Genomic DNA, 15,620 nt, shown 5'->3' on the forward strand with positions numbered 1-15,620 from the left:
TTGCAGTGACTATCCTTGGTAATCAGTGAAGCCTCAAAGATTGCCTCCCCTGTGATCTGTGTTACACCACGTAGAAAATGACTCTTTCCACCTAGACCTTTGCAGATCTGATAGCTTTGGCTGGTGCAAGTCAGACAAAGGCTGTCCGTCTCAGAGCCTCAGAACAGGGAAGAGGAGTGTGTTAACCTCAAACAGAGGTGAGCCAGTTCATCAGTCAACACCTCTGCCCTATTGATTTCCTCTGTCCTGCTCCTCCTTCATACTTGATGGAGACCATGAGCACAACAGTTGGCTTTGTAGAGAAACTTCACATGTGTTGAGCACAGCTTTACTTGTATGCAGCAGCTGTGGTCACAAAGGCAATGAAAACGCCTTAATGAAGGAATAATGATGCCGCCGGTTCACAGAACATCTGGAATTGGATGCACATTAAATCACAAGGAACCAGCATCTGTTTCAACAAATCATTTGAGATTAATCAATATGTGGACAGATGATTTTGTCTGTACAAGACCAAAAAATTACAAATCAGGCACAGAGAAAACAGATGCTGACATATAGACAGCAGGGTACAAGACACATGAATCACTCAGTGAACCGTGAACTAAGTAACATATGGTTAGAAAATCCATCTTCCCACTTGGATTGCATTTGCATTTGGTCGTTCAATATAGCCCTCCTATATGTAAATTTATACGTAAAAAGGACCTGTATGTGTGCAGGGCACAACACTGAGGTTTACATTACTTTCCTCCACATATTCATGCTGCAGGTCTATTTCACTCTCAGGTTCTCTTTCTAATGGGATTCGGTAGAGTTCTTTCATCTGTATGTGATGTTTTGATGTGTTGATAGACCTGTTGGACATTATAGAAAACTGTGTGTTCCTTGGGGATGTTTGTATGAAGGCGTATCACACTATTGTAACCACAGTTTGGAGTGAAGCCTGGAGAAAAGGGCTTTCTGGTTTTAAGGGAAGGCAAGAAGCTTCATAAGAAATTAATTATTCCATGTGTCATGTTAAAAATGTAAATCAGTAATATCCTTTTAGCGCTTTTTGTCATATTACATACTTGTTAAATGTACACTTGAGCCATTAATCATCTGAAAGCCATGAAAGTAAGTTAATATTTTCAGATTATTTCATCAAGACTTTACAGGAGTGAAGATTCTTAATGCAGTTTTAATAAATTTTTTTGGCCAGTTGGGTTGAAAACAAAAAAACTCTGACATATTATCACCCTGTGAACTTGATATGGCAAACTAGACTCACAAGTCAGTCTCTAAACATTTCGCTCAACAGAGACTGAAGACATTCTCCCTGGTTTTGTTGCTAAAACTGGGAGCTATAAAAAAAAGTCTATATAAAAAAATAAGGATACCTTCATATTGGGGCGGTGACATGCAGTAGTTGTGTGCTTGTAAAAAAACATGTTGGGCACAAAACTACTACGTTTGTACAGTGAAAATGTGACGTGACGTTGTGAGCACGGTACATAAACGAACAGCTGATTGTAGCGTGAACGTGAAATTGAACATACGGGACACAAACAGCGGTCTCCTGGATGAAAGCCTTGTGTTTGTTAGACCCATCCACCTCCTCTCCCGCCCGCCCTGTGTGTCTTTTCACTGTCTAAACTACGTCATCACAGTCACTATCGGCGAGAGTTTACTGTTGCTGCAGATGGGTTTACATTGTAATTAATGGAAAGCCCGGAGCGCCGCATACCGGCGCTCAAGGGTGCCTTGTGCGACGGTACCGAACGCCGATGGCCTTGACAAAGCGTTAGTATTTCACGCCGTGGGATTGAGAACGGGCTGGAAACACATGTACACAACTGTTGTTGCTAGCTGCTCTGCTAACGTGCTAACAGACACACACAGATACGCCTTCAGAATGTGACTCGCGATCACTACCCCCATGCCAAGGAACATATATTGCCAAGATGTTCATTCCATTGCAACGACGGCGCCCAGCAGCAAAGCTACGCTTCCGCCGTTTTGGACTGAAAGCGACTACCAGACGCCAGTAAAACGTCCGCCTACAAAGAGCCATACAATAGTAAAACAAAATGATTTCTATTCTATTGTCATGTTTTATGTCTCTACCAAAATGGCCTGTGTTGAACAATAAAAACATTATAAATATAATAAGTGTTTTAGACTTTAAGTGTTTTCAGTCCAAAATGGCGGCAGCGTCTGTTGTCAAAAAAAAAGAACACTGGAGATTTGTCTCTTTGCTTCTATACTTTGCCCATACATCCCCACGCATGTAGAGGAACGGTTGTGATTGGCCTGTCCAAATCCAGGACACGTAAGGAGTTTGTTAGTTGTTGTTCTAGCAACTTTGCATTTATAAATCCCCAGACATTCAGTAGGCAGAGAACTCCGATTGTCTGGTATCGTAAGACTAACGGCAAACAAACAGCTGCCTATTACACATCCAGCAGACACAGAGCAACATTAGCAGTCATTTGAGTCATGTGTCCAATATTTCCTCTCTTTTTCACTCTGTTTTTGGTCTCCACCAACTCCTGAGGGAAATATCTGTCTCTTCAGCTGCTGAATGCTCCACTATGTTCACCAAGTCTCTACACGTTGTCCTTTATTGCATTGCTTTGTTCTACAGTGTTTCAAGTTCATGGTGTCATCTCATCTAATAGTTATTAATGACATTTTTTTAAAGTACTTATTCTTGCCGTGTATGTTGCTGTCATTTTATGTGCGAGTGTGTGTGTTGCTTTATTTCTGAGTAATGTATCCCTTTTACTGGCCAACAGTGGGGTCATTCATCATCAGCCCACTCCAGGGGGATGTTGAGCAGTGGGCGACAGTTTCTCCTCAATTGTAAGGTGATTTTTTCTGTGTGTATATGTGTGTGTGTGTGTGTGTGTGTGTGCGTGTGTGTGGGTGCGTGTGTGCGTGTGTGTGTGTGTGTGTCTTAGCCATGCTAGCGCCACGATTCTTGGGATGGCAAAGGCGGTCTGTCTGTGTACCGCTGTGGTCCAGACCCCAAAATATCTCAACAACGGCCAGATTGCCATGAAGTTTTGTACTTAAAGTTCTTATGAAATCAAAATACATGTTTAAGTTGTTTTATATGCATTGCGCTGGTTGTCACCTATACGCCAATATCTGGCCTAACAATAACAAAAAAGTAGTTTTGTAGGTATTCTTAATGGTATTTTAGAGTTTGTCACTTCCTTAAAAATGATAAAAAATGTTGATGACTCACCCTGCACTTCATGAACGGATAATAATATTCACACTAGCCTACTACTGGGATGCATCAGCTCCATCGCGGGATGAGCCTGCGTCTCTCCCTCACCAGCAGCGCTTCACATCTCAGCTCGAACATGTACCGTATGGTCTCACTCCATAAACAACTTCCTCAAGATTGTCTTCTTCCTCTATTTCATCCCTGCTGGCGTAGGCAGCGGTGGTGGCGAGAAGTCTCCATGTTGAGCAAGTAGCTATTCTGTCAATCTAAAATTTGGCTATACTGTAAACGCCAATCAATATCTGCGACAAGTCCTTCCCTGGCTTACTGTTTTTACAGTAAACACATAACAGAGCATTTTCATGGGAACTTTAATGTCTTTGAGGATGAATCCCATTGACAGTTATCCTCTGAAATATCTCATCTACAGGATGGATAGCCACAAAGTTTTGTAAAAACATTCATGGTTTCAAGTAGGGATGCTAATTTTTTATTATTTTTCTGACCGATAGCCAACCCTCGTAAACTGATCATTAACCGTTAATTGACAATATTAGTGCGTTTCATACAGCGGTGCTGTGGTTGTAGTGTCTAACATACCACCCAGCAACGTTGTACAACAATAAGCCGATGCACAAACAGATTAAATCCATCTTTTATCACCAGCTGCAGTATATGTGCAAAACAGACCACGGAGTCCCCGGTTCACCCGTCCAGGAGAGTAACTATAGCAGCCATGATGCTGCGTGTATTGTCGAGGACACATGCGGCCTATTTTCCAATAAGTCTACACTTCATCATTTAGTTTAGCTGCAAGGTTGTCAGCTGTGTGTCTGCCTGGCTGCTCTGTCTGCCTGGCATAACATTAGCGAGTGTCTGACAGACTGTGTGTGTGTGTGTGTGTGTGTGTGTGTGCTACGTTCACAGCTACTGTATAACGTTACAACCTTATAACCTCATGTACACCTTCATCACACACACATAGTCTGTCAGCCTAGCGTAAAGTTAGCGAGTGTCCGACAGACCGTGTGTGTGACGATGGTGAGTATGACAGTGATGTGTCGGTCGCGAACGAGCCGGCTCTTTTAAGTGAACGATAGGAGCCGGCTCCCGTCCGAGAGTCGTTTTCTTTCTTTTTCTTTTTTTATTAATTCAAGGCAGAATGATAGGACGATCTTCTCCATGGCACAGGCACTCCATGCACTGACTGTGACTAAATTTGGCTGAATTATAAAAGGCAGAATTGGTAAAACGAAGAGCCGTTTGGGAGCTGAAAGAGCCGGCTCTTCTTGGTGAGCTGAGCCAAATGATCTGACTCACTAAAAAGAGCTGGAATTCCCATCACTAGAATAAGAAGTTAAAGGTATAATAGGTAACAGTTATTGGTTGGTGTTTGTAAACACACAGCATTCAAAGTTGGCCACTCCTCCTCGGCTGAACTAGCAAGGGAGGGAGAAGGGGGAGCTATAGAGTGAACGGAGAGAGAGAGAGAGCGCCGCTAGTGGGAACAAAGCAGTGAATCAGAGAAATACAACGTTATTTTCTGATTGTTTCAAGGCGGTTCCGTTCTAAAACACAAATAAACACACAACTAACTCTGCACAAAACACAGCTTTCGTGAGTATGTTAGCATGCTGATATTAGCATTTAGCTCAAAGCATGGCTACAGTATGTCTATAAATACAGCCTCACATAGCCGCTAGCATGGCTGTAGACTCTTAGTCTTGTTGTTATGAAACACACAATATATACTATATTCATGCTCTATACTTGTCCCTATATATGCAATAAATAAATGAAACATTTCCTGGTTTGGTTCAAACAATGAGCCTCAGATTTTCTAAAGTGAAAGTGAAAGTAAGAACAGAAAGATTTAGCGTTTGTTCGGGTTTCATGTCTACATCGATTTGTTTCTTCATTCATCAGGTTTAGTGCGTTTTCACCCTCTCACTCCTCCGGCATCATGAACCTGCACAGAGCAGTCATGCCTGTTGAGAATTAATTATTACCTATCAGGACATCACAGTTATGAAAGCCAATGGCCTGTGGCACCACACATTAAGGTGCAACGCTGCTTTTTGCTTCACTGTTTTCTAATTAGGCGATACTCTTGGAAAATATAAAGTAGATCTGAGTCAAACCAAGACAAAGAATCCACATATAGCAGAGTATAGGAGGTGCTCAAGTTTATTTGCCTATAAATAGTTTTTAATTGTAACAATGTTATAGGTCAGCATTTCACAAACTAATCTAGAATGCAATTATGGATGACAAAACTATTTACTTGCTTCTATATTTACAGCTGGATATTGCTATATTTAAACAGTCTATATTTATGATAAATTTTAAATACAAAGCATCAGTCCAGTGTCAAAGATGTTTCCTAGTTTTGTTTCTTTAAATACCCAACCACCCTGTCTTTGAGTATGAAAGAGACAGAGAGAAAAAAATCAGAGAAATATAAAAAGCCTTGTCTAATAGATCGACCTATCTCACATAAAAGGCCTCTAACATTAGCAGAGGGGTGTGTGTGTGTGTGTGTGTGTGTGTGTGCGTGCGTGTGTGTGTGTGTGTGTGTGTGTGTGTGTGTGTGTGTGAGGGATTCATGAATTTCCTGTCTTAACGTGGATTTTATCTCTTGCAAATGTCTCCTGTAAAATGTTATGACCGTTTTTTTTTTCTTTTCTGTCATTAATGTTCGTTCCTTTTCGCTTATTCTCTCTTATTATCAAACACGCACTGATTCACACACGAATCCACATCTGGCTTCTGTTCTCTTCCGCCAAAAGGTTCAGCTCATCATTTCCTCACTGATTATTTCTAGCAGCCAGCGTTTGAAATCTGTCCTCTTTATGGACCTGTCAGCAGTCGCCCTCTGTACTTCAAACACAAGGGAGCCGGTAAAAGACAGGTGGAGAAAATGTGAAGAGAATTTACATAATACATATTCTGTATTCTGTGTGACTGTTTGAAATCTTTTCAAGCTGATCATCCGTCCATCCAGACTGGATGAGTTAATAGAGCTAATTGGAATAATATTGAATATACTGGGTGCTGACGGAGTATAAAACACTGTTCACATGGTGGAATGAAACTAAGTACAATAACCCAAGTACAAACTTGAGGTACTTGTGCTTTAGTAGAGTCCATTTCATGCCACTATATACTTCTACTCCACTACATGTCAGAGAGAAATAGGCAGCTATAGTTACTATTTACTTTATATTAGGGCTGTCAAAGTTTACGCAAAATCATTTTAACGCCACTAATTTCTTTAATGCATTAACGTAATCAATCTTTCGGAGGTTGTAGCGGCTCAGTTTTAAAGCTAGAGTGAAGATACTGAAGGACCTAGAAAACCTAAGGAATCCATTGGTACCAACCATGTCATACTAGCTTGTCCCAAAAGGGGCTAAATAACGCTACGAACTTACTCTAAAATTTTGGTGAGGAAAAACCATCATGACCATTTTCAAAGGGGTCTCTTGACCTCTGACTTCAAGATGTGTGAATGAAAATGTGTTCTATGGGTACCCACGAGTCTCCCCTTTACAGATATGCCCACTTTATGATAATCACATGCAGTTTGGGGCAAGTCATATTCAAGTGAGCACACTGACACACTGACAGCTGTTGTTGCCTGTTGGGCTGCAGTTTTCCATGTTATGAATTGAGCATATTTTTTATGCTAAATGCAGTACTTGTGAGGGTTTCTGGACAATATGTGTCATTGTTTTGTGTTGTTAATTGATTTCCAATAATAAATATATACATACATTTGCATAAAGCAGCATATTTGCCCACTCCCATGTTGATAAGAGTATTAAATACTTGACTAATCTGTTCCATTAGCAGAGCTTTAGCAATAAAAGGGCCACAGCTGAGCTCTTCTGCTTCGGAGCAACGGATGCCAACATAGGAGAGAGAGAGGCATAGCAAGAGGAGTGAGAGTAAGAGGAGGAGGATGGGGAGGATGACGAAGAGGAGAGTCATAATCTCTGATGAGATTCAGGCCACTTTGGTTGACCATGGTCTAACAATGAGGGAGACTGGGCAAAGAGTACAGCCAAGTTTACTGTGAGCAGGTTCACGGTAGGTAAGGTAAGAAATCTAAACTCATTACACTATTTAGTACTGCATTAATACAGTGCAAAACAATTACTGTATATGTAGTATACAGTATTTTGGCAAAAAACTAAAAAAAAAAAAAAATTATATAACAATATATTTGTGGGTTTTATATTTTAGAATAAAACATTAAGCATACATATTTTTACATTCAATATTTACAGGAGTTACACTGAAAAGCCATAAGTCTCCTGATAATAAATTCATAGGAGTGTTTTCCTTTCATAGTACATTAGTGCTTTACATTGAGCACATCAGTGTTCACCTGGTCCTTAGAAATGTCTATTCATATGATGGTGTGTGTGTGTGTGTTTGTCATTTGAATATAAAATACCATTTTGAGGAGACATAACATTGTTTTGAAGGCAGAGTTTCATTTTGCAGGAGATTTGTGGAGTTTTGCCTTTTATGTGTTAGTTTTTGGATTTGTGTGTAGAGTTTTGAGAATATGAGGTATGCTTTCTGAAAACGTGTGTAAACAATTAAGAAAAACTGTAATCCATTGTAAAAAATATTGATTATAGCCCATTACTTTTACTCGTAACGATGTCATTTTAAAGTGTGTTATTGCTACATTTACTGAAGTAAAGGATATGTCCTCCACCACCGTATCTACATGCATATCTGTGGGTTCATTTTTGTGTGTTATTGTACACTTTCTTTGCCCAGAGATAATAATATGGATGTGAAAGCAACATAAAGCCATGCTATTACTGTATATCTGGTGCATTCCATTGACAGACTGAAAGGTCATGCAGATCATTGAAACACACTGTATGACTGATTAAACTGGAAATGTATTTTCAATCATTCCAACAATGCCTCTATGGTAGGATGAATAGAATGTATAAATGCATATATTTACTTAGTTTAATTGCAGATTCATCTTTGTCAATCAGCGAGTCTCAAAAATAACAACAGGTTGTTGTCTCAGTGTGGATAAATAGGCAGTGATATATACTGGCTCTTACTGGATCTGCTGTATGTGCCGTCTTTTTTCTGGCTCTGCTGTAAACTGATGCTGTCCATTAGTAAGTCAGTGCATGTACAGCAAGGCAATCGTGCATTCTAGCTACACTTGAGAGACTTTAATATAACATGCTAAATGAAGGTGGGGGAAAAAAATTTATTTTGGTTTCATGGTGTCAGTTAGTTAGGGGCACAAAGGCAGCGCAGGGAATAAAACAATCAGATATGTTCTCAGAACTTCAAAGTAAACAAGACAGGCAGCAAACTTTTGCAATAACTACTGTTTTCTCCACTGTCTCTCTGAGAAATGGACATTGACGTCACCACCACTAATAATGTTGACCCCATTCATGCCCTCTGAGAGTTTAACAAAAGATATTTCACAGATGACTCAGGCTGCCATGATGGATGACTTGTTGCCCTTTGGGCCCTGATTAGTCAGCGTGGCTGTATTAACCTGTTAGGGAGCCCCGGGGCACAAATCTGCTGTTGAACCCTTGTTGACCTCTCGCTGCCACCTCCCAAACACCGTGCATTGTGTATGTGCCCTTTTGCCTCCATGTTCCCATTAAGAACAGAGCACACTGCAGCTTTATTATTTGCACAGAGACCTAAAAACCAACCAGTGTGCTGGAAAACTACCAGGCCTCAGGTGTGTCTGTCTGTGGTCATTTGATTAAGCACTTTAATTTAGGAATATGCACCATGTGAGCACAATATAGACTCAAATAATTACAACTGCTATAATCAATATTTGTTATTATATTAGCTATGGATCAATTCACATGTATGTGGAGGAGGTTGCTATTGGTGATGAAAGCACAGACAATTATTACCCGACCGTACAGTAGCCCTCAGTAGTTTTAGCACGTTTTAGCTCTTTGTCTTTTTCTTTCACCCACCACTCTATCCAGCATCGTTTTCACACTCAGCTGTTTTCAGCAGAAAGCATTATATGCCCCAAACAGATTTAATAACAAAATTATTGACGGGCTGGTGAACATAGTGGAGCATTTAGCCTCAGAATTTGACAGAGACCATAGACTGTAAATAATAAGTGGACGTGGTCACCGTTACCTCACCCATCGGCTTGTGGACTACGGTTCTGAAGCCTTGAGTTCAGCATTTCGGCATTCTTCATCTTGGTTTTTGGCCAACACTATCTTGTTTTTTTGCAAACAGAAGTGACTACCATGCACCATGGACTTGTGAAGACCTGACTGTGTGTAGTACATTGTACATATATGAGTGTAAAGTGAGTGTAATGTTTAATAGCATTTGTTAGTTTGGGTAAAATTGAGTTATACTGACATTCTGATACAGATGTAATCTATACTGTTTCTAACCTGGTTTTGTGTGTGTGTTGCTTCCACACTGGAAAAGTGACTAAATTAATTATACTCCTCAATGTCATTATGCATACAACATTTTATTTATCATTGACTATGGTATTGATTGACTCTTCAGTGCCTTAATGTTGCATTAAGGGATAGTCAATCAATGCCATAGTCAAGTGCCAGAGGGGAACAGAGGAGCTACGTTCAGCTCATAAACTGTATATAAGAAGTGGACGTAGTCAATGTGACGTCACTCATCGGTTTGTGGACTGCTGTTTTGAAGTCTCAAGTTCATCATTTTGGCTGTCGTCGTTGGTATTTTGCAACCAGAAGTGACACAAAGAGGGTAGAGCTAAGTACAACTGGACGCTGAATAAGACATTTTTAGACAACCGAAGTGTTACAATTAACTTTAATGAAGTGAAAACACACTGTGAAAGGGTTAAAGTTGTAAGACGTAAACACGGACAACTCCCAGACCGGTCAACGCCGTGGTAGCGAACTGTCAATCACAAGGTAGCCACGCCCTAAAGCATCCCCTGCTTTATGGTCTATTTGACTCTAAATGGGACCATAATTTACTAAATGAACATCATGCTGTATTGAAGAAGACTTGAAACTAGTGATTGAGACCATAAACTCATGTTTACAATGTTTACTGAGGTAATAAATCAAGGGAGAAGTACAGTCATTTTCTCATCGACTTCTATACAATCAGACTTCTTTTTGCAACCAGAGGAGTCGCCCCCTGCTGGCTGTTAGAAACAATGCACGTTTAAGGCACTTAAACCGCCTGATGGAGACCAAAACAGAGCTAAAAAGGGAGTTAATATTGGATTTGCTCTGTGTTTGCTGAATGTGTAAATAAACCACTATATTCACGCTATCAATATGTCAGTGGTGTGTTTACAACTTAATTCTGCAGCCAAACATGCCCAAAAAAACAGTTAATGCAGGTCTAATGTAAGGTCAAGTCAATTTTATTTCTATAGCCCAATATCACAAATGTCCAGCACACAACACCCTCTATCCTCAGACCCTCAAAATTAGATTTTGGCACAGAGCCCTTCTACAAGACAAGAATTTAAGATGAAATAATGATGCAGGTCTGGCATTTGTTAATACTGTATTATAGGATGCAAATGCCAGACAAATGTGAATTTAATCAAATTACCAAAAACCAAATGATTCGCAGTGAAGCTCGGGGTCAGGGTGCTTGGTCTGCTTGGTAATGCAGCCCTATCAGTCACAAAGCCAGCAAGAGCAAAGAAAGGAAGTGCTTTTTCAAAGGTCACCAGCTGTTATGAGTTTTGAATGCTGCACTGGAAGCTTGTGTCTCCACAGGCAGCCAGGAGGATGACCTGCACCGGGTAAACAATTGAGGGGTCCACTGGGAGTTTTGAAGGAGTGAATCAAACTTACTCACAATTTAATTGTGAGATAGTTCCATCAGCTCCCCCTGAGCTGACTCCATCACCTTTCCCAGAGCTAAGGGCCCCAGAGAAGACCAGCACACCTTTTGAGCCTCCTCTATTACTCTATCATTGCTCCCACTGTGCAAGGTCTCAGAGGTGAGAGGCTACATGGGCTCTCTCTAAATTGTGTGCTCTCTCATCCAATCAGCTTTCTGTGGCTTGAACAGAGCAGAGCGGCGTAATCTAACCTACACAAAACAATCACTGATGCCCGGGTCACGCTGCTTATGTGAGCAGCGGCTGACGGCTACCTCGCTGTTAAAGTGTTGCTGCTACTGTGCTGCTGCCAGCCCTTTCTTACTGCATAGAGTTTGTCTTTCATAATGGCCATTTCATTTCATTATACATGTCATTTATATTTATTTTAGATAAAAAAAGATTAAGAAGCGTGTGCTCATTTGTAAATAATAATATAAAATATTTTAAGATGGAAAAAGGAAACAGAAAAGTTTTGTTCATGTCTGTGACATATTCTACAGAGATAGACATTGAAACTGTAGTGATGTTGCTGCTATGATGTCAATATACTGTCAAAAGATTATTTTCACTGTCTAGCTTTGCTGTAAACTGCATGAAAAAAAAAAATGCAGAAAAGTAAGCGAGACCTCGAAGAAACGCAGGCGACACGCAGGCGATACGCAGCCAAGCAACGCTGCTCACAACACGGGCTGTTAACATGGGCTGTTAACATGGGCTGTTAACATGGGCGCCAGAATAAAATGCAAGAGGTTCCGCGACACGCAGCAAGTTTTCTGAAATATTTTTTGTCTCACCATCTGCAGTTAGTGTTAAAGGTCTTATTGATAACACTTTTATGTAAGAATATTTAAAAAATATAATACATCTACAGAGCCTTTAGAAAGGTGCCGAATAAAAGTAGGGGATTGTTAATTAATCATTTAAAAAATGTTGGCGGGTCAGAAATGAATGTTTTGTTTATCTCTAACAAGGCTTGTGAGCCAATAGTAAAACGACGTTGGTATCACGTGGTATGGAGTGAGTGAGTGAGTGTTCAAGTGAGTGAGTGAGTGATCAGGAGGGATTCATGACACCTTGCGTCGACTATAAATTTAGTTTCAGGGTTTAAGCTGAACCAGGCCGCAACCTCCGGGTCTGAAAAGTGAAGTCAAAGCTGAAGTGCCTTAAACTTGTATTCTTTCTAATAGCCAGCAGGGGGCGACTCCTCTGGTTGCACAAAGAAGTCTGATTGTATAGAAGTCTATGAGAAAATGAGCCTACTTCTCACTTGATTTATTACCTCAGTTAACATTGTAAACATGAGTTTATGGTCTCAATCACTAGTTTCAAGTCTTCTTCAATACAGCATGATATTCATTTCGTAAATTATGGTCCCATTGAGAGTCAAATAGACCATAAAGCAGGGTATGCTTTAGGGCGTGGCTACCTTGTGATTGACAGGTCGCTACCACGGCGTTGTCCGGTCTAGGAGTTGTCCTTGTTGTCGTCTTATAATTTTAACCCTTTCACAGTGTGTTTTCAGTTCATCAAAGTTAATTATAACCTTGTTGAAGAAGAGTCAATCAATACCATAGTCAGTGATAAATAAAATGTTGTATGCATAATTAATAATTAATTTAGTCACTTTTCCAGTGTGAAAGCAACAAAAACACAAAACCAGGTTAGAAACAGTAGAGTTTACATCTGTATCAGAATGTCAAACTATAACTCAGTTTTAACCAAACTAACAGATGCTATTAAACATTACACTCACTTACAGTTTTCCACTCTTATACAATGTACTACATACAAGTCAGGTCTTACCGAGTCCATGAGATAAATCTGATTTCCAGGTTCAGCTGTGGAGAGAAGCTGTTTCATGATGACAATGTTCAGTGGTAAATTTGGGGAGTTATGAATTCGCCTACTGGATAAAGCCCGCGGCGAGGAACATCGTTTTATGTACCAGACAGTAAGTGGTCACAGCAGGCGCAAGCCTGGGAAGGCAGATGTGTCTGGTGAGGTATCGTAGCAGAGAGGGTTTTCTTAATTCAGATAGACGCAGACAGAAAAGCCATCTCAGCAGGCAGCTGAAACACAGGGATCTTTACGGTCGTCATCATTTTCAAACTGGCCTTTATTTGTTTTTGAGTTTATGTCTTTGTTTAAAAAGCAGGATTATCAGAGGTCTTTCAACTGAACTGTACAAGTTAAAGCTGCACAATCAACAATGTTATATCAACAATAGCTCAAATGACTTTCATAACGTGAAAGTGGTCACTTGTAGTAACAAATGCAGCAAGAACATGTACATACTGTATGTTTATTTTTGTTCAGCTTCTTGTTTAGCTGTACTTCTATCTTTCTTCTAATTGTGTCAAATTCCTTGTAGCCTATGCGTACAGATACTTCAACCAATAAAACCAACCCTGTTTCAAGCTGCAGCAGACATGTTTTTAGCAACAACAAAAAGCTCTAATAAACTAATTGTGTGCTGCCTGCACAGCATCAAACAGCAGACCCAGTTAGCAACTGGCTGGGGAACATAGTGGAACATTTAGAGCCAGACATTCCCCTCAGGAGTTGTGTAAACCAAAATAGAGCTAAAAGGAGAGTGAATATTGCAATTACATTCGTCAGGTGGCCAGAAACACGACTCCAAATGAATGCTAATGTAACTGCTGGATGGGTAAACAGAAAACTGTTTGTAAACACATTAGTCATATCGCCTCATATGATTATAGGATGTGAATGTTGTGTTAATATATAACACATAAAACGCATTGGTTATAAGTCATTCATTTATTAGCCACGAGTTAATGATGAACTATGATTTAAAATAGATATATGATATGCCAGCTGATAATTTTGGTAATTTACTATAAATAAAATGTTTATAATCATTATTACTGTTATTATCATTATTTATGCAGTTTATTGATGACTTAAGGCCTTTACACACCGGGGCCATGAATAATAAACAACACAACAATGTGAAATACTCGCCTGTGAATATTATATGTATATGGCTTTTATTGTGAAAGGTAAGAACAGAAGGAGTGGATCTGCTCTGCGCTGCATTTGTCAAAGTTGAAATGACTTTCCAGATCACATACTTTTTCTTTTTGCTTTAAGTACGTACTGCAGCTGCCCTTACAAAGTACGTACTGTTGCATGCAGTATGCATACAATTGGGACATACTACTTCCTCAAAACATTGTGCCTAAAAAACGTTGACCCTTAGCCCGTTTTCATTCCAAAGGCGTCAAATACCGATGCTTTGTCACGGCCGTCAGCGTTCAATATCGCCGCACAAGGCACCCCTTAGCGCTGGTATGAAACACACCGGGGCGTACTATTAACTACAATGTAAACCCATCCAACGGTACACGCTCTGAGAAAGTGCGCCGGGAGTGTGGTGACATAGTAGATTTAAGCCCAACCATATAGTTCTTTCCCAAACCTAACTATAGTGGTTAATCCTAAAGTGACGCCGTGGGGCGTGACAAAGCGGCAGTAGGTGATGAGTTGGAATGAGAATGTGTTGACACACAGTATATCCGCTGTGCAGAGGATTGTGGGTCAGAATAACCAGAAAAGCATGCTGGCTTGCATACTGCAAATGTGACGGGATGTACTAGAACATCCTGGTATTTTGGGCATACTGCATTTGACATACTAAATGTTTTTCTGGCATACTAGGTAGTATGGTAGTATGGGTATTGGAATGCACAGAACGTTTGCCATCTTGGTTCGGACTACGGAGCCTCCGTGTTGTTGTTTCATAAATATAGGAGCATCTCAACCCATTCCACACAACGTGATTGGTGGATGCCTTTATTCGCAGTGCCAAAGATCAGAATTTTTTTGCATTTTTGCCACATAATATTCACGTTTTGTGTGAAAATATTCATGACAAAAACTGAGTGTGAAGGGCTTAACACCATGATTTGTGATATCTCAAAAAATCCTGTATATAATTATTATTTCATCATTAACAAATGACTTAAAAAACTGTTGTGGAGCACTTTGAACAACTACTGAAGCCTTACTAACATTAAGGTTGTTATTTCTAAATAAAGAACCAAGAGATGACAAAGCTAACGGCATGTTGCCAACTGTGAAAAGCTTTAGGAGATTGGTTTGACTAGAAGCCAATTCACTCCAAAACAACCACTTGGAGAAAATTCCTGTTCAACATAGTCATTGTCTAAATTAGTTAATTTTACCATAAGATTGGTTCTTCTTATTGCCAGCTGTTTCTCCAGTCCTGCCTTTTCACAGTGATTATTGTGTTCTCCCGTCACTTCAAACGCTGCTAAATATTCTAATACAGGATTACAAGAAATCACAATTCACACTCGTATAGCGAACACATGAGAGGATTAATGCAGAGGCCCAGTGAAGTGTGAAATTACCTCAATGTTATTAACTATAAATGTAAAAGAGGCTTCATTATGCCCACCTTAAAAGCTTTAATTTAATTATTTGATGTGAGTCTTCCATAAGATGCCACTCCAATTGAACTCTTGT

The sequence above is a fragment of the Sebastes umbrosus genome, chromosome 3 (assembly GCF_015220745.1).
Source record: "Sebastes umbrosus isolate fSebUmb1 chromosome 3, fSebUmb1.pri, whole genome shotgun sequence".
Taxonomy (NCBI): Eukaryota; Metazoa; Chordata; class Actinopteri; order Perciformes; family Sebastidae; genus Sebastes; species Sebastes umbrosus.